Source organism: Stenella coeruleoalba, assembly GCF_951394435.1.
Source record: "Stenella coeruleoalba genome assembly, chromosome: 3".
Lineage (NCBI taxonomy): Eukaryota > Metazoa > Chordata > Mammalia > Artiodactyla > Delphinidae > Stenella > Stenella coeruleoalba.
In genome coordinates, this window is record NC_137148.1 from 32,886,496 (window position 1) to 32,899,012 (window position 12,517).

A 12,517-nucleotide genomic window follows, 5' to 3' on the forward strand; every position below is an offset into this window, starting at 1 on the left:
AACTATCCAGGAGGGAGGGATTAAGAAGTTCAATTTTTTTATGGAATTTGATATTTTTCACTATACTCTTTTCTACAGTGTATCACATATTTTCTAATTTATCATTTTTAATTTTATACATATATTAACAGACTAAGAGAAGGGTGACTTTTATTTAAGGCTATTATTTTCCTAGTTGCATTTCTTTCGTATGAGATTTATCAGGTGGTGATATATTGGTATGTCTTACCTGCACTTGCCACCCCAAAGCATAGTGTAGTAGATGAACAAAATTATATAAATTATAATAAAAATCATTGTAAAAATTATATTAAAAATTATATAAATTCTTTCCTCTAAGGCAGCAGTCCCCAACCTTTTTGGCACCAGCGACCCATTTCGTGGAAGACAATTTTTCCACAGACAGTGCGGGGGGGTGGTTCAGGCTGTAATGCGAGCGATGATTCAGGAGGTAATGGGAGCGATGGGGAGCAATGGGGAGCGGCAGGTGAAGCTTTGCTCCCTCGCCCGCCGCTCACCTCCTGCTGTGCGGCCTGGTTCCTAACAGGCTGCGGACCACTAATGGTCCGCGGCCTGGGGGCTGGGGACCCTTGCTCTAAGGTAAGTATGCTTGTGGCCAGTTCTACAACAGAACAATTTAGTTGAAGAACAAGATATTCATCCAGAGGAGTTAAGTTAAAGAAATATCCTCTCTCAGGCTTGTCTACGTATTTATGGAAACGAAAGAAGTTCTTCACTAAAATTAAGTATTATGTTTATGAGTGTGTGTGTGTATGAAATCTTGCATATAATTTATATTTTCCAACTTAGATGGCTAATTAAATACTTTTAAATATTTCCATTAAATATATATAGAAATTTAATATTGAAATCCATTCATAAATGCTAATATCAAATCTTTATAAATAATCATTTATCCAATCTATATGAGAGTCCACTTGGAGCCAGCACAATACCCTTAGCACTTGAAATTTATCTGTGAAGAAAACTATAGGACTGCTGCCCTATGGAACTTATATTTTGGTGGACAGAAAGTATCAATAAGAAATAAGCATAATAAATAGATTAAATAGTGTGTTAGAATTCAATGAATGCCATAAAGCTATAGCAAGTTAAGTATGTTATGAATACTAAGGGAAAAGGGTATGTTGTAATTTGAATAAGGTGGTCAAGGAAGGCCTTACTGAGAAAACGACTTTTGTAAAAGACTTGAAAAAGGTGAGAGAGTGAGCCATGTGGATATAGGCAGACCTTGGAAACATTGTGGGTTGGGTTTCAGACCACCACAATAAAGTGAATATCATGATAAAGTAAGTCACACACATTTTTTTGTTTCCCAGTGCACATAAAAGTCATGTTTACACTATACTAGTCTCTTAAGTATGCAATAGCATTATGTCTAAAAAAAAATGTACATACTCTAATTTTATAAAACGTTATTGCTAAAAAATGCTATCACCTGTGCTTTCAGCGACTCATAATCTTTTTGCAACAGTAACGTCGTAAATCACTGATATAGATCACCATAACAAATATAATAATAATGAAAAAGTTTGAAACATTATGAGGATAGCCAAAATGTGACACAGACACAAAGTGAGCAAATGCTGTTGGAAAAATGGTGCTGATAGACTTGGGGTAGGGTTTCCACAAACCTTCAATTTGTAAAACACAGTGACTGCGAAGTACAATAAAGCAAAGCATAATAAAACAAGGTATGCCCATATATGAAGGAAGATTGGTCTGGGCAGACAAAGGGAAAAGCAAATGCAAAATCCTAACATTATAGTGTTCCTAGTGTGTTCCAGTGACAAAAAGGAAGAAAGAGGGCTGGAAAGGAGTGAATGAAGTGGAAAGATAATAGGGTGACAGATAACAGGAGTTCAGTGAATATAATGGCTTGCAGGCTGTTACAATGTTGTTGGCTTTACTCTAAGTAAGATGGGGAGCTACTGATAAGATTTGAGCAGGGGAGTTCCGTGATCTGACTTACGAACTGAAAGAATCACTTTGTAATGAGACTAGATAAGGGAGATACACAAGGGTAAAAGCAGGGAGATCAGCTAGGTTAGGCTGGAATCCTGATGATGATGATGGCTCAGACAAGGGTGGCAGCATTAAAGATGGTGAGAAGTAGCATTAGATAGGCTTATGGGTAGTTTATCAATGGGGAGGCTGAGCCTGTGGGTATGGATGGCAATTAGAGGGTAAATGTAGTTTATCTGATTGCTTCAAAATTCTCAAGTAAGAAGTAAGATCAGCTGAGAGTGAGAATTGGGGATGAGGTCTTGGGAGTGTCTAGAGAAATGAGAAGATATGAAAGAGTCATCAAAGAGAATAAGAGACGGAAAGGATTGGGGAATATAAAAATGATTTCCTGAGGATATTAAGGGCCCACTGTGAGTTTCATGCTCATAAATATGAAGTAAAACAAACTCATCATGGCTGTGTATTTCTCCACAAGATGAAACCATACAGGGGCTGGCAAAAGGGGGCAGAGAGTTGGATTTAACCAGGGTTGAGGTTTTGCCAAGTGTGTAAGACAAAGGGAGTTATGAACAAGAGACTGATTATGATTGACTCTGGAACTTAAGCTTGCTAAGGAGAGCCAGAGAATATCAAGTGGATGAAGAACATTGAAACAGTGATCATATCAGTGGATCAAGTGGAGGGGTTGAAAAGTTTGAGGGAGTGAGCTGAAAATTTAGGAGATGGTCATCAGAGTGTGAGATGCATAAAACTGGAATTATGATGTGTTGCCCTTATTGGCTATGACTAGGCATAGAATATGACCATGGAAGGGAATGGCTAAAATAGGTTGAAAGTCAAGATAATAGAATTGAGAGGAGTTCAATCTGATGACGTGATATTCAAGTTGCATTTCTGGTCGGTGGGTTTCATGGTTTTTTGTTTTCCATGGATATGGTGAGAAAGAAAGGAGACATGAGAAAATGGTTCTGAGGAGCAAGGGGGATCCTGAGCACCCGTCTGTGTGCAGTGCGATGCCCTGGGGAAGGCACGCTCTAAGTCCCTAGTGTGCTTCACTTTCAACCCCTGTTGGTTGAGAGATGAACTTAATTCAGTGAGTGGACACTCTTTTGACTTCTGTTGATAGAGCCAAGATTTATGGGGAAACAAGACCTGAATCTCTTCTGCCAAGCCCAGTGCTCTTTCCCCTACAAACTCCTATCAAACTGGTTTTAGTTTTCTATGGAAAATGATAATACATTGTTTCAAATAGTCCTTTGGATCTTTAAAAAAATTAAAACCCCCCCAAAATTGTCAAACATTATTTTAAGAGCCTTAATTTATTACTAAATTAATGTTTTTCATCTGTTGCACTGGCATTATTACAGCCAAAAATATGCTTTTTGTTTAACTAATATTATTGGATATCAATGTTGATAAAATATGTTTTTCTCAAGATTCTGGTTTAAACTCTCTCTCCTTACTTAAAAAAAACTTTCTATGGTATAGTGCAGTAGTTAGGGCTAAAGGGTAAATGAATAATTAATAGCAAGAGTGAGAGAGAGAGATAAGAAAAGAAAAAATAAGAAAAATAGGACACAGCAGCAAGTATAGTTTGCTCACAGATTTATAGGCACAGTGCTTCATCTTTTTATTATTAGAAATCAGGTGAGAATAAAAGTCACTAAAGAGAAAGACAAGATTGGAACTAGGGGAAAATAAATATAGCACAGTCTATTTTTCTTTTTTAATTCTAATTCTTTCACCATATTCTACTTCCCCACTAACACATGGGGCCATCAAATTCCCTCCTAATTAATCCGTTTCTTGGGAAAGTATATGTAAATTATTGAAGTAGCATTTCTCTTAGACATTTTTTTTTTGTGGTACGCAGGCCTCCCACCGCTGTGGCCTCTCCCGTTGCGAAGCACAGGCTCCGGACACGGAGGCTCAGTGGCCACAGCCCACGGGCCCAGCCGCTCCGTGGCACGTGGGATCCTCCCGGACCAGGGCACGAACCCGTGTCCCCTGCATCGGCAGGCGGACTGTCAACCACTGCACCACCAGGGAAGCCCTCTCTTAGACTTTTTTAGGTCATTATTTCTAATAGTAAAGATATAGTCCCTCCAATATCGTACAATTCAATGCTATATTTTTTTGGTTTATTACCTAATTCACATAATGACTCTTTAAATAATTGAAACCAGTGTAAGAATATAACGCTTTTAAAAATAGGAAAGTCCATTATTAGGCAGCTAATAATTTTAATAGATACTTCAGTGGCTCCACTAGACTTGAGCAGTTGGAAATTTGGGTGAAGAGGGATCAAAGTGATGACCTATTATATTTGAGCCCTTGAACTCAAGAAGAAAAATATCTGATAAATTAATTTACTATAAGTTTATTTAAGTAATAATTATGCAGCATTTACCATGTAGCAAGCATTGTTTTAGAAACAATTAAACTAATAAATTTAACCTTTATAAGGACCCTATAAGATAAGGTCTAGTATGTTTATCCTTATTTAAAAGAAGACAATCCTGAGGCACCTAAGGGTTAAGAAACTTACTCAAGATCACAAAGACTGTGTATTGGACATCTTTACTCCAGAAGCCAGGGTCTTGAGTAGTGTGCTATGCTTTCTTGAGATAAGTTTAAAATAGGGTTTCATAGGCTTTGAAAAATCTTGAAATCCCCTTTATACAAAGAATTTGTACAGCTACACCTATAAATATTTGATGGGTATGAGGTTAAAGTTTTGTAGTGGTGAGCCATAACTTTGATCAGTTTTATAGAAAAATCTAGAACAATAAAATGTACAAACCCTAGCAAGAAAGATTTCACTTCAAGCAAGGAGAAAATATAATAACCAACCCAACTTTGTGTTCCACCTCAGAAAATGGAAGCCTAAACTATTTTGTAAGTGTTGTTTTCTCAATTTATTTATTTTAACTCAGAGAATGGGTCAGCTTTGAGACTGACCACCCACATGAATTTTAGCAATTACATGCAACAAGTCATTGACCAAAAGAATTATCATGCAGGAAATAGTTGAGAAATCAGGCTTGACCACATAGAAGCCCAGGGAAATATTCCAAAATCTCTTGCCAGAGGCAATCATTGAACATTTATGTGTTTATTCAAATTGGCTGCTCTGCATGGGAAAGAAAGGTAAGGTCTTAATGAAATGCTTTTACTATAATACAACTTATCAGAGTGGATGAATTGATATTAGATACACAATATAAGGTAATATAAAAAAATAAGAGGCATGAGAGTTTGAAGACTCTGGAGAAGACTGAACCCCATGTCAAGGTGAGAAAACGATAGGAGAAAAGAAAAGAGGGAAGGAAGGGCAGCTCTGTTGGAGCTACAAGATAAGTATGAAAGTCTTCTTGCAACTGAGGAGTCCAGGCTTCTGAATTTAAAGAACACAAAAATCTAATATTCTATGAGACAGTACTGGGGAGAAAGATGAGAATTAAAACTACAGTCATATTCGAAGGATTAATCTCCAAAATTTACAAGCAGCTCATGCAGCTCAATATCAAAAAAACAAACAACCCAATCCAAAAATGGGCAGAAGACCTAAATAGACATTTCCCCAAAGAAGATATACAGACTGCCAACAAACACATGAAAGAATGCTCAACATCATTAATCATTAGAGAAATGCAAATCAAAACTACAATGAGGTATCACCTCACACTGGTCAGAATGGCCATCATCAAAAAATCTACAAACAATAAATGCTGGAGAGGGTGTGGAGAAAAGGGAACCCTCTTGCACTGTTGGTGGGAATGTAAATAGATACAGCCACTATGGAGAACAGTATGGAGGTTCCTTAGAAAGCTAAAAATAGAATTACCATGCGACACAGCAATCCCACTACTGGGCATATACCCTGAGAAAACCATAATTCAAAAAGAGTCATGTACCACAATGTTCATTGCAGCTCTATTTACAATAGCCAGGACATGGAAGCAACCTAAGTGTCCATCAACAGATGAATGGATAAAGAAAATGTGGTACATATATACAATGGAATATCACTCAGCCATGAAAAGAAACTAAATTGATTTATTTGTAGTGAGGTGGATGGACCTAGAGTCTGTCATACAGAGTGAAGTAAGTCAGAAAGAGAAAAACAAAACCATACGCTAACACATATATACGGAATCTAAAAAACAAAAAGGAAAATGGTCATGAAGAACCTAGGAGTAAGATGGGAATAAAAACGCAGACCTACTAGAGAATGGATTTGAGGACACGGGGAGGGGGAAGGGTAAGCTGGGACAAAGTGAGAGAGTGGCATGGACATATATACACTACCAAATGTAAAACAGATAGCTAGTGGGAAGCAGCTGCATAGCACAGGGAGTCAGCTTGGTGCTTTGTGACCACCTGGAGGGGTGGGATAGGGAGGGTGGGAGGGAGGGAGATGCAAGAGGGAAGAGATATGGGGATAGATGTATATGTATAGCTGATTCACTTTGTTATAAAGCAGAAACTAACACACCATTGTAAAGCAATTATACTGCAATAAAGATGTTAAAAAAATAAAATAAAATGCAAATTTAAATTAATTAAATAATTAATTAAAACAAAGCTATAGTCATATTGTAGTATGCATTAATGAATATGTCATAGAGGAGGATACATATAGTCCACATGTCCAAAACCATCCCATGTACATGAGCCTTTCTCTGTTCCTATGAGAAGAGTGCAGAATTTCCAGTGAAGCATCATGGAGGACTGAGGAAGATCCTGATGGTGGTGGAGGGTACGGAGGGCAAGGTATGGGGAAGAGCCGGGCAAGGTATGGGGAAGATCCAGCCAAGAAGCGTGCTGTGGTTGAGATGGATAGAGACCCACCCATGTTGATGCTCTCCCTTCTGCAGTGTAGAGCTGTCACTGGCAAGCAGCTGTCCACCCATGAACTGTGTTTCCAAGTCCTCTATCTGTGGCCATAAGACTAGTTCATACGAATAAACTCTGAGTGGAATTTATGCATGTCACTCCTAGGTAGTTCATAAAAACTTCCAGGCATTATATCCCCAGTTTCCCCTCCAAGGCCTTACAGACTGACAGAGCTCCAAGGAAGAAGGAATCTGAGTCCCTGAATTACCACATAGAGAAGTTACTTGCCAATCAGATATACAATCACATTGGACTATTTGCTAGTGAGATACAAAATTCTCACATAATATGTTGAGACACTAAAACTTTGAGGATTATTTATTACGGAAGCTAGTATTATCCTGACACAAACACACAGACACAAATCCACCGGGAATGAAAAAATAGAATGCGAGTGTAAGCAGATTGTCAGTTAACTAAAACTTCTGTCTGCTACTCTTTAATTCTTGTTCATAGATTCATGACTGACATCTACAAAAATAAGTGATTAAGACTATAAAGGTTATTAAGAGCTCCTGAACTCTTGAAAAAGAAACAGAACAGTGGCAAGGAATGATGAAAATATCATTTTTATTCTTCACTAAACATTAGTACTTTAACAAGAAAGGAGAATGAATGGCACGAGAAATACATGGGTGGCTAATGAAAGACTGAAGCCCAAGGTCTTTCTTAAAACTTCAATCTCTGGAAGCAAGTCATTTGCTCAAAGGAAGCTTTAAAGTAAATGCAAAGAGGAGAGAAGATGTCCAAACAAAATTGGGAAGCAAGTGACTATGGGGAAAGTGTCATGACAGGAACAAAGGGCTACCAATAAAAGAGATGCCCAGAGTTTCCAACAAAAATGTCGTTAGGTAGAAACAAGTAAACAAACAAAGAAACAAATAAATTAATACCAGTATGGCAGGCAGAATAATTGCTTCCGAAAGATATCCATGTTCTAATTCCCAGAATCTGTGAATATGTTACTTACATGGAAAGAAAAAATTAAGGTTGCCAATGGAATTAAAATTGCTAATCAGCCGGCCTTAAGACAAAGAGATTATTCTGGAGTAGCCAGTGGGTCCAATGTAATCAGAGTCCTTTAAAAGTGGATAAAGGAGGCAGAAGAGCAGAGTCAAAGAGAGACGTGAAGATGCCACCATGCTGGCTGCAAAGATGGAGGAAGAGACCATAAACCAATGAATACAGGTGGCTGTAGGAGCAGGAGAAGACAAGGAGATGGATTCTCCTCTAAAGACTGAAGAAAGGAATGCAGTCCTGACAAAACCTTGATTTTAGCCCAGTGAGACTCATTTCAGACTTTTAACCTCCAGAACTAAAAGATTATAAGTTTGTGTTGTTTTAAGCCACTAAGTTTGTGGTGATTTATTACAACAGCAATAGGGAAATCATACAACTGATTTTTTGCATATCTCCATGCTAATTAACAGAGCATAAATAATAAACGATGTGAATTTGAGATTAGAACACATTTTGGTAAATATAACTCCATGCATATGATGCAAACCTGGAGAGATGAGATTAAAAAATGGGAATAAGGTGATGGAAGAGAGTTCTGGACCAAAGAGACATATCAAGAGACAGTTGTGCAATATTTCGTGAAGATATACACTTGTGTGGACCAAGACATTGAACATGAAGTGTTTTGAAGAGCACTGAGAAAAGTTTCAAAAAAATCAAAAAGGGTATACGTTATCCTTACTGAAACTATACCTTCACAATGTCTTACTTTTGCTTAGATTTTAAGGAAGCGTGCCACCATGCCTTTTTCCCCCATGATATTGGGAAGTAGTCAGGAACACAAATTAGGAAATGAGGATTTTGAAAATCATAGCCCAAGAGACAGAGATGGGGCTAGAATGAGTGCCTTTTGCTCAGTTCACTTTCCACAAAATTGATTGCAGAGGAAAAAAAACTAATATGTTCACAAAACTATAAAAACAAGAAATAACAGTAATGAAGAATTTAAACCACCATAATATCTTCTAAAAGTCCTATACAAAAAATTAAGTGCAATCATCTCCTCTTCAAAGATTTTCATGACTCTTCTCCCATTCCATCAAGTAAATTTTACCCTTCCTTCCTCTTGCCCTCCCTATGCCATATATAAGCAACCAAAATAGTATTATAAAATGTACACATAGCTATTCACACATCTGTCTCTTGTTAAGACAATTTAGGACAGGAATTATGACATTTATCTATTTAACCATCAACCTTAAAAATTTTTCTAGACCTTATTAGGTACTCACAAATGCCTGTTGAATTACTAATGAAATGAAATGCCCCTAGGCAGAGTTCAAAACTAACTTAAAATTTAGATACAATACAAAGAACATTTATTAAGAGGAATTACTTTTAAATGTTATATTTAGAGGAAGAGGAACAAATATCTTTGGATATTAGGCTTGGGAATTTTATTTTCTATTTTTCTGCAACTTCTCGAGTGAAAGGAATGGTGTTTAACTAAATGGGTTGACATAAACACAAAACACAGCATAGTTTAAAGACCTGTGAAAACCACAGTGAGATACCACTTTGGAAAACGTCTGGAAGTTTATTGTAAAAGTAAACTTACATGTTCCTATGTTCCAGTAACTCTACTCCCAGATATTTACCTAAAAGAAATGAAAACATATGTCCACAAAAAGACTTGAACAAGAATATTTATAGCAGCTTTGTTAATAATAGTCAAAAATTAAAACAGTGCACGCCTATCAATAAAAGAATGGTTAAATAAATGGTATATTCATACAATGGAAGACATCAATAAAAAGGAACAGACTACTAATGCAAAACAACATGGATGAATCTCAAACCATCCAAAGTGAAAAAAATACTTGGGATGACAGAATCAAAATTAAACAATTCTTAAGCAGCAATAATGAGCTAAATTCAACATTTTTTAAGCCCCTAATCAGTACCTGGCAATGGGGGTAAAAAGTCACATTTTACCTAAATTCCTTTACATTTATCATATTAAAGACTTATATTTGGTTCCAAAAATTCAAATAAATGTCCAAGAACAGACTGTATAAATGTGATTTATAGGTACTAAGTACGTTAGTGCCTTAGTTAAGTGTAAGCTCAGGATGGGTCACGTGAAGCTAGAGCTACCAAAATTCTACAGTGAACTACAGATGCATTAACAGAATAGGAAATTTAGCAGAGGAAACGATAGACCTGTTGTCACTGCTTTGGCCAGACTACCTCTGGAATATTGTAATCAATTTTTAAAGTATTTCTTGCCTTCTTAAACAAAAAAACCTACACAAAAAGTTTCAATCAGATAACTCAAATCATGATGAGAAAAACTAATATTTCCTAAAAGTAATTTTCCTTTAAAAGATACCGTTATTTTTTCTCTCTTTAAAAAATTTAAAAGTCCTATTGTGGGTCTAAAAATTATTTACAGATTAAGTTTGGAATAACTGCCTGATGAAAGGTTCTGATATTGTCAAGTAATTCACAGCTAAATGTGTATGTGTGTGTGTGTGTGTGTGTGTGTGTGGCTGAGTAGGGAGGAAACCCAAAGGAATAAGCCTGCCTACTAATTCCAGACTAATTTTATTTCAATTAGAGTAACAGAAAATTAGTTTTATTTCTCTACTCAAAACAGTTACAGCAATTAAACTTACATAGAATGAGTGATATTAATCATATCAACACATATGCTTTATTTCAAAATCCTATTCCATTCTCTTTGTAAGCTAATTTAGGGTTAAAACCAGAGGGAAGTCTTTACAAAGTACAACCACAATAGAAGCTTAAAAAGAAAAGGATATTTATCTTCATGCCGGTTTTAAATATAGGTCAAAATGCACACATTTACACAGATGTCAGCTGCCTCTCTATTGTGTGCCCTGTTATATGTCCATGGGAATTGACTCTGTAAGGCTTTCTAGCAGAAATAATGAACGTATGGCTTAGGACATTTCTTTTACACAATTGCCCCACTGGTCACTGTTGTATATGAAAATCTTGAAGAATTTCTGCCCCAGATCTCTGCTGTTGCTGACCTTGTGAAGGTCATAGAATTAAAAGTACAGATTTTGCTCAGACATCTCAACCATGGAATGTGTCTTCGGCTCTGGTTCCCTTATTCATATGTGTGGTGCATTTGGAAAAGTCCTGATGACTTAGAAATAAAGAAACAAACCAATTAAAACTTCTTCAGGAAAACACCTACTATTGCACAACTAGAAGCCATCTTTTCAACTTAGAGCCCAGATATCTAGTTAGTGGTAATTTCACCTTCTCTTGGGAGACATGAAAATATTCAACAACTGTATTATTAGTCAATTATACTTTAGCATGAATTAAGACTTTAAAAGCGATTTTAGGAAGGGAGGTAGATACAAGGCATCCATGCTTCTTAGATTGTCCATCCTCCTCCCCCACTAACTCAGGCACCCATCATCTCTCACCTGTACTCCTTGAATAGCCTCCCAAGTTAGTCTAGTTTCCTCTCTACTTTCTTTTTATAATGTTATCTTCTTGTTATCTATTTTGCAGTGTCAAAGACCCCAAATATAAATATGTTCATATCGTTCCTTTTGCAAAGAGCTCCCATGTCCCCCCTCACCTACAGGATGAAAGTCAATCTTCTTCATATGGCTTTCAGGGCGGTCCATGTTCTGACCCCATTAAATTCTCCAGGCACTCCTTTTATCCCACTGTTTTCCCCATTTTTCTGTCTATTCATAATACCTATCTGCTTATAATTTTTACAGATGTTTCCTCTGTTCATATTATTCTTTCAATTGAAAATTTAGTTCTGTCCCCCACATTACCCATCACTCCCTCTAATTCTTTGCAGAAACTGTACCTTCTCCAGGAAGCTTTCTATGACTTTCTGGGTTGGAAGAGGTACACCTCCACTCACTCCCATAAACACTATTGCCTGCTATTGTACACTATGTTTGTGAGATTCATTCATGCTGTTGCATTTGTACTTTTTTCATTCTCATTTCTGAATTCAGTTATAAGAATATACCACAGTTTATTCTATTGTTGTTGAATAATTTCTCCAGATTTTTGCTAATATGAGTACTCCCACTATTAGCATTCTTGTGCATGTATTTTGGTGAACATATGCATGCATTTCTGTTGGGTATATGTCTAGGACTGGAACTGCCCAGTCATAGGAGGAGGTAGGCAGAATACTAAAACTGTCCTCTACGATTCCATGCCCCAGTGAAAGGGAGATTATCCACATGGGCTTTAGGGTTAGGGAGATGCCCAGGTGGGCCTAATCTAATCACAACAGTTGCTTTAAAAGCAGAGAATTTTCTCCAGAAGCAGAAGAGGAAGTCAGGGAGATTTGAAGCCTGTGGGATAGTTGCTGCCTCACTGCTGGCTTAATGATTCAGGGGTCCTCCTATAAGGACTAGAGCCACACTGTGTTGGACTTCTGACCTACAGAACTGTGAGCTAATAGCAGGTGTACTTTCAGCCACTGTTTGTGGTAATTTGGTGCACGGCAAGAGAAAACTAATACCTAGAGCTTGCATGTATTTCATAGATGCTGCCAACAGTTTTTCAAAGTACCACTTTATATTCTCACCAGAAGTGTATGAGAGTTTCAGTTGCTCTATAAAATTTACATACGCTGCCTTTAGTGCAGTCA

General features: G+C 37.0%; 1 protein-coding gene across 2 annotated transcripts in view; it reads right to left on the reverse strand.

Annotated features, from left to right (window-relative positions):
* LOC307183458 (uncharacterized protein) overlaps positions 1-12,517 on the reverse strand; it is a 921,334-nt gene that overhangs the window by 347,664 nt on the left and 561,153 nt on the right. For both annotated transcript variants that reach the window (XR_013827469.1, XR_013827470.1), the window contains exon 7: positions 9,467-9,506. The gene's annotated coding sequence lies outside the window, so the exon portion shown is untranslated. The remainder of the gene's footprint in view (positions 1-9,466; positions 9,507-12,517) is intronic.